General features: G+C 43.0%; 1 pseudogene; it reads right to left on the bottom strand.

Annotated features, from left to right (window-relative positions):
- Positions 1-862: 862 nt before the first annotated feature.
- Positions 863-2,135, bottom strand: LOC102242000 (annotated as a pseudogene).
- Positions 2,136-7,577: the final 5,442 nt, after the last annotated feature.

Genomic DNA, 7,577 nt, shown 5'->3' with positions numbered 1-7,577 from the left:
CTCAAGGGGAAGGACTTCCACTGGTGCTCAGGCATCACCAACCTTTTACTGGTTTGGGATACACCCATGGCCCTTAGGCAAGCAATTTCCAGTAATAGGCAGACTAGCTTATCAACAAGGATTTACATAAATGGGGAAGTTGCTTCAGCTACCATTGTCTAGAACAGTGGGTGCACAGCCCTGACCATTGCCAGAGCTCAAGGGTCGCCAGCCTTCCGGGATCCTTGTCCACACCTCTCTGCTAGTAAGACAATAGGCAGCTTCCCACATACAGTGGGGCCTTGACTTACGAGTGTCCCGACTAACGAGTTTTTTGAGATACCAGCTGTCTCTCAGCTGATTTTTTTGCATTGAGTTGACAGAGTAATTTGAGTTAACGAGCTCCTTAACGAGCTCGGCCTCAGAAGGAATTAAACTCGTAAGTCAAGGCCCCACTGTATTATTTTTGTGATTAATCACTATGCTTTAATTATGTTCAGTTTGTAACAATTAAAATACATCCTGCATATCAGATATTTATATTACAATTCCTAACAGTAGCAAAATTACAGTTATGAAGTAGCAACGAAAATAATTTTATGGTTTGGGGTCACCACAACATGAGGAACTGTATTAAAGGGTCTCAGCATTAGGAAGGTTGAGCCCACTGGTCTAAGGTTTATTTCTACCTCAATTGCTGGCTCCTACCCAGCCTGGGCCTGGTCCCGGCTTGGGCAGGAGGCAATCAACTGATGTGTTTCTCTCACATCAATATTTCTGTCTCTCCCTCTCTCCTCCACTCTCTCTAAACATCAATGGGAAAATATCCTCGGGTGAGGATTAAAAAAACAAAGGTGGGTAACCTGGTCAGAAGGTCAAATCTTCAAAGTGCATGCAAGCTGCTCCTCCCAAGGGGTCCGGTCTGAATGTTCCTGAGCATCTCCAGGAAAGCCTGCGGGGATGGTGCCTCCACATTCTGGAAGGTGTTCTGGACTCTGCTGTACAGGAAGAAGTGTTTCGCCTCCAGCCAGATGAACCCGAAGTGGTTCTCATCGAACAGGATGAAGACTCTAGGGAAGCGCTCGCGGTAGGATGAGCCAAGTAAGGCAACAGTGTCCACGCCATAGAAACACATCCTGCAGGTTCCGGAGTAGTTCCGGTCTCTTGAGTGGATGCCCACAGGCAGAACAAATGGGACAGGCTGCTCCTCCGAAGCTGCAGCCCTGGACTCCCCGACGCTGGGCTGGGCAGGGCTCTGCCAGCCATGGCGCTCGCTTTCCTCAGTCCCGTCTTCTTGCTGCTGCTGCTGCTCCCGGATCACCTGCTCGTCAATCTCCTGGACCACGCGGGAGAGCTCGTTGAAGTTGCGGAAGATCTCGCCATCTCGCAGCTGGATGCGGCACATGAGGTGGATCTCTAACGTCTCGTTGGAGACTCCCGTGATCTTGGTGACCCTGGCATACTTCCCATGGAAGCTGAGCATGGCAATCTTTAGGCCGAAAGCATCGTAGTAGTATTGGAAGAGGCCTGGCCTGATGAGGTCGTCCGGGTGGCTCGGCGGGAGATAGAGGCGGCTGTAGGTCAGCCAGTCATACCGCTGTCTGTCCTCCAGCACCAGCCCCGCTTCTTCCCTAATCCGCGTTGGTAAATCCGTTCGGTGGTCTGTGTTCTTGCACTGGGCGGTGAACCTGTCCTTCTGAATCAGCACGTGGCGGTTGTGGGGCCTGCTGTGGCGGCCTTCCATGCACTCCACCGTGGCTGGTTTCCTCTCTGTCAGGCGAATTCTGAACATTGGCTTGAAATGTATTGGGCCACCCACATGGGTGTGAAGGGAAGGCCTGTATGTCCAACCAATAATGCATAAGCCATCCACCACTACATTCACTAGTATTATAGTGCTCAGCATCTAGCTGCCACAATCCCAAAATGTTTCTGTATGGGAACAGCTTCTCATAGACTTCTCCATAAGACATACCCATCATCTCCAGGTTCTGCAAGTTTTCACAAAGGCCAAACTCCTCCCAGCAGCGCCTTCTCCAAATACTGTCGATGTGCAGGATGAGGTGGAATTTGGTGCAGGCCTGGGCCAGGCTGGGCAGGTCGGTGGCGGGAACCCAGGAAAAGATCTCCACCGCATCTCCTATAAAAACATGCATCCTCCAGCTCCAATCTCCTTTAGGTGCCCCAGAGAAAGTGCGAAGATGAAATCAGCAAGAGGGTTGTTTTCAGATATCATGGAGCTAATAGTATTTGAAGTTAGGAAATATTGAGGGATTCAAAAAGTAACTTCAAAGAAACAGACTTGAAGATATTCTGATTCAATTCAACAAACATCTGCCAGTCAGGAATACCAAGTTGAGGAAGACAGTGGTCTAGGCCCTCAAGAGCTCACACTCTCTTGTCTAGTGGAGAGGACAAGCTTGTAAACAAATGACTGATAAAATCCATGAGGCGGGAATATAATGAACAGCCATATAACCCACATCTCCATCCTCTGGGGTTGGGAGAGCTTTACAAATCTGACCTGCAAATATCAGAAACTTTATAGCTCTCTTAGGTAGTATTTCTCCCAAATCAGACAAATCTTAAGTAAGTTGTGATATATTAAAGAGCAGTGAATAATTAACTCAACCCTCATTTCAACCTGGCAAGATAACTTGGTAACTCAGCACATGGATACTGTTCTACCACTTACACTAGATATACAACTTTGAATAAGAAACACTTTTTAAGCCATGGTTTATGGGGAAAATAATGATAAATAACTCATAGAATTTTTTGAGAATTAAACTATAATAATAGAGTTTTCACAGTGTGCTAGGCAGTTTTTGGTACTTTACTTCTATTACCTCATTTAATCCTTACAAAAACTATATATGATAAATACTATTATTAGCCCCATTTTGCAGATGAGAAAACTGAGGTACAGTGATTAAGTGATTTGTCCAAGTTACATGACTAGTAGGTGGCATGGCCAAGATTTCAACATAGCGGTTTGGTTCCAAAGCCTGCATTCTTTAATTAGCTTTCCATTTTTAACTTACCTCTCAAGTTAGATGATGTTTCTAAAGCTTTCAGCATAGGGCTCATCACATTAATTGAACCAGTGTTGCTTTATAATAGAAATTAAATGTAAAGTACTGAGCCCACATATCTTTCACCTCCTCCTACAGCTATTTGGTCAACAAATGATAAGGAAGTAGAGAGAGTGAACAGCCACCTAGAAAATGAAGGCTAATTCTTTCCAGGACAGAAGAGGAAGTGAGTATAAGTGGGAAAGGAGACAAAGGTGGGAACAGGCCCCATTCTAAGATGAAAGCCAGGTTTGAAGGGGCAAAAAAATATTATAGAATTTGAGTAAGAGGTTGAAAACAGCAGCTTTCTCTGCTCCTGTCTGAGACTGGGGTGAGACTGTCACTGGGTAGAATAGAAATGGTTAATGGTTCTGTGAGGCTGAGAAAGGATCCAAATTCATGTTCTGGGCCTTCTACTTGGTGTGGAAGGAATCCTAAGTTCTACATGCCCCATGGGCAAGTGAAATTCAAATTTAACTAGGCCTCCCATATTTTATCGGCCAACACTAGTCTCCTTGTAAATTATTGAGGGGAAACTATTCCTGGTATAGAGAAAGTTATACCTTTATAAAGGAATATTTTAAGCAAAAATGATCCCCAATGGAGTCTTTTGTTTTTTCACACATGGAGACAAAACATAGGACAAGAAACAGTAACCTCAGGTTAGAGAGGAAAATGGTTAGATAAATCATGCTACACTATTTTCAAAGACGGCAAACAAGTATCATAAATATATCCTGACAAACCTTGACAACGTTTCAGATCAAAATCACAGCCTCCTTAGCAAAGTAAAAGATGAAAAGATGAAATATGGCATCATATAAAAGACTACACAAACTTTTTAAAGCGAAAAGTCAAAAATCCTTAGATAAGTTATATGGGTGTTGCTTTTATTACTGCCATTTTCCATAAAAGTCAGATACTCAGTAATAGGGTTTCCTTACATTTATTATCCTAAAGCACAAATAAGTTAATATTAACACAAACATTATCTATACTAATAAAGAGCTAATATGCTAATGATCAGGACACCGTAACGCATAATGACCAGACCATTAGCATATTAGCTGGGGCATTGCTCCAGAGATGGGGCGGAAGCAGGTAGGCGTCCAGAGGAGGTGGGACCATCCCATGTTGGGGAGGTCAGGAGTGAGAGCCTATAGCGCCCCCCTCACCAGTCCTTCGTTACCTAGTTACCTACCACTTGCACTCAGAGCGCCCTGTGGCCCACCTGCCAGGGGAAGGAGCACAGCGCAGCAGGCAGGAGGCTTCCATGCTCTCCTCTGGCACCATGATGGGGCAGAACCGCCATGTTGCTCCGGAGATGGGGCAGAAGCAGGGAGGCTCCCAGAGAAGGTGGGACCAGCCCCAGGCAACTTGAGGGACTTGAGGGACTGAAGAAGTGGCCAGAGAAGGCCAGAGCATTTGGGGGCTGGGCCAGGCACACTGGATCTCTGCATGGACAGGTTCAGATGTCAAAGCAGGGCTGTATGTGGGTTGGCGGCACCGCTGGGCTCCTAGTTAAAGATAATATAACATAGTAGTTAAGAACACAGATTTTGGAGTGAGGCTTGATTTTTATCTTGGTTCTTTCATGTTGCCATGGACTTTTTGGAAAGCTTTTGCACTTTTTCAAAATTGGTTTTAACCTTATAGTTAAATAATTTCTAATTCACATGGTTATTTTGAGGAATAAATGAGCTACTCTAGGTATACTATAGGTATACTAGTATGTAGTAAGTGCTCAATAATGTCTATATCTACATTTATATCTGTATCTATAAATGATGGTTTGATATAGATATAGACATAGACATGAATGTAGATTTAGATATAGATATATAGATATGCAAGTGTGTGCATAATTTTTATATATCTATAATAATAAAAGGGTAATATGCTAATTAGACCAGACATCTTCCCGACGTCATTCCGACATCCTTCCTGATGAAGCCGGGGCCAAAGGGAAGCCAGCCTGGGTCCCGGGTGCCTGCAGGCAGCCTGAGAGAAGCCAGCCCGGGTCCTGGGTGCCCCAGGTGGCCAGAGGAGGGAAGCCCAGATCCCAGGTGCCAGAGGGAGCCGGTGCTGGCAGCCAGGTCAAGGAAGGCCTACTCTTATATGAATTTTCATGCATCGGGCCTCTAGTATTTGCATATACTTGATAATTTTGTAAGAGGGTCTAATGCTGGTTGTTTTGGTCACTTTGTTGACCAATTGAAGAAAAAGATCAATCCAGGAAGCATTGTTAAATGAGATCCAGGGGGAAGGTAATGAACAGGTCCCAACATACTATCCTTAGAAAGTGCCTGAGCTCTGGATTATTAGTGAGTAAATTGGTCCCTGCAAGCCATTCCCATACAGAGAAGAGCTGGTTCTGATCTAAATGCAGAGTCACTGTGCCCATATCTATTTCAGTCTTTACCTTTTATCTTAATGCTTCAGTCATTGGAACTCTGTCGCAGATTAATAGAGGTGAGAAAGTTGAGAGAGGAACCTATAATCACACCTCACTTCCAGAGATAGGACAACTGAGACCCAGAATGGAAAGGAGTCCCCTCCTCTAGGTCCCATAAAGAAGCTATTAATTGAGCAAGAATGAGATCTCAGCATTTTGAAGTCAATCCAGTACGCTTTCCAACTTATCCTGCTACTTCCCCAAAGGCACAGGGTCAGTGTGTGAAAGGGTGACCTGTGTGACATGTCTCCTCTCAAGGGATCAAGGTCATCCTTACATTATCCCTCTCTGCTTCCCACTCCACACATTCTCAATGAGAGAGCTCATTAACTCTCATCTCTACAGTGATTGTTTCCACACAGTGTCTCCAGCTCAGATCTTCCTACTAAGCTATGCTCTGATATATCCAGCTGGATGCCCCCTGGACAAGAAAACTACACTCCAAGTGAAAATTATAATCTTCCCCCACATTCTTTCTTCTTTTCTTTTGTTCACTACCTTTGTATAAGGTAGCAGCATCCATCCTGTGTGGCATTCTTGACATAACCCATATTAAAACTAGATTGACTCTTTCTAAAATTCAAATTGATCACATTGCACATCAGGGAAAAAATCCTTCAATCCTTTTATTTTGATACATATTCCAGACTCCTTATGGTCCCTGGCTCTCCTTCCACCACTACTTGCATGCCCTAAATAGTTCCCTCCACTCACTCCCACTGTCTCCTTTGCATGGCTCTATGCAAGCAGTACATCATAGTTCTGAGGCATCTACTTATTTGGCAACTTCATTGATGTTGGGAATAGTGCTTAGCACATGTTTAGTGACAATAGCTATTTATTAGTTGAATCAACAAATAAGTGAATAAAAGTCAAAGTTTTAGAATCACTGTTTACTGAGGGCAAAATCTTGGGCTATGTAATCATTTCTCTGCCTTAAGTCCTTCATCTCTAACGTAAGAATTTAAATAAAATAGTATCTTACCAAGTGATTGTGAGCACTAAAAGAGGTCATATATGTGAATGGACTTTGTAACAAATAAAGTACAGTATACTGTCAGTTATTTTTATTTTAGTACTTTAGAAACTTATTCTTCAATTTTAAGACTGGTAAAAAAGATATTGTCCCAGTATCTAGTTAACCTTGAGAATAAGCCCTTGAAAATATCTTATTGAACAAAATTTTAAGATAAAGTAAGCACCAGTGTCATCAGTATCCTTAATTATGGAGGTGTAAGAAGTGGATGAATTCTCAAGGTTATAAGAGCCAATTTCTCCCCACTCCACCACTTCATTTACATAGTAGAGCTCTCATGTACTTGTAGTGTGGTAGGGGGAGAGAAGTGGAAGATGATACAAGGTATTATAACAAAGTCCACTTTTAAGTAATTATAACTTAAGCTAATTACATTGACATTTCTCAGCAAGGATTAAGTAAGTCAGAAGTGAAAAAAAAAAGGGCATATGAGGAAAATAAAAAGCAAAGGTTAGACTACAAGAGCATCTCTTTTGCTTCCATTCAGGAGTGTAATTAAATTAAGTAGGATTGATTGAGTGTCAAACATCTGTGGGAGTCATTTCCTAACTTCATTAATGCTATTGTGTCTGAAGAAGCCTCAGTGGTAATTTTCCTCACAAGTATATAATGAGAGTCCAGTGATGTGATATGAAAGCATGACATGGAGCTCCTGTGCCCTGTACCGCTGCCTGTCTATATGTGAGGACCTTATTTGAAATGCTGGCCTGGCAACAGGAAAGCTACATTATCCACCTGAGCAGTGGGAGTGGGACAGCAGGCAGCAGCGAGCTGAGGTAATGGAGTCATAAAGTTGCGAGTTTAGACAGCAAGCATAACGGAATAAAAACAGGACTGCTTAAAGGAGAACTAAATGGTCATAAAATAGATCATATATAATGAGGTACAGCAGATAATGAGGTCCATTTATATGGAAAACACTAAATAAAAATCATGACCATTTCCTCTTTAACCCCATACCCATCAGAGCTTCTCCCAGCAGCTGGATTTGCAAGGTAAACTAGGGAGGCTGAATTAATTTAAAGGAAATTAT

This window comes from Myotis brandtii, unplaced genomic scaffold, assembly GCF_000412655.1.
Source record: "Myotis brandtii unplaced genomic scaffold, ASM41265v1 scaffold51, whole genome shotgun sequence".
NCBI lineage: Eukaryota > Metazoa > Chordata > Mammalia > Chiroptera > Vespertilionidae > Myotis > Myotis brandtii.
The sequence above is the reverse complement of the archived record's forward strand: the minus strand, read 5'-3'. Positions and strand labels throughout refer to the sequence as shown.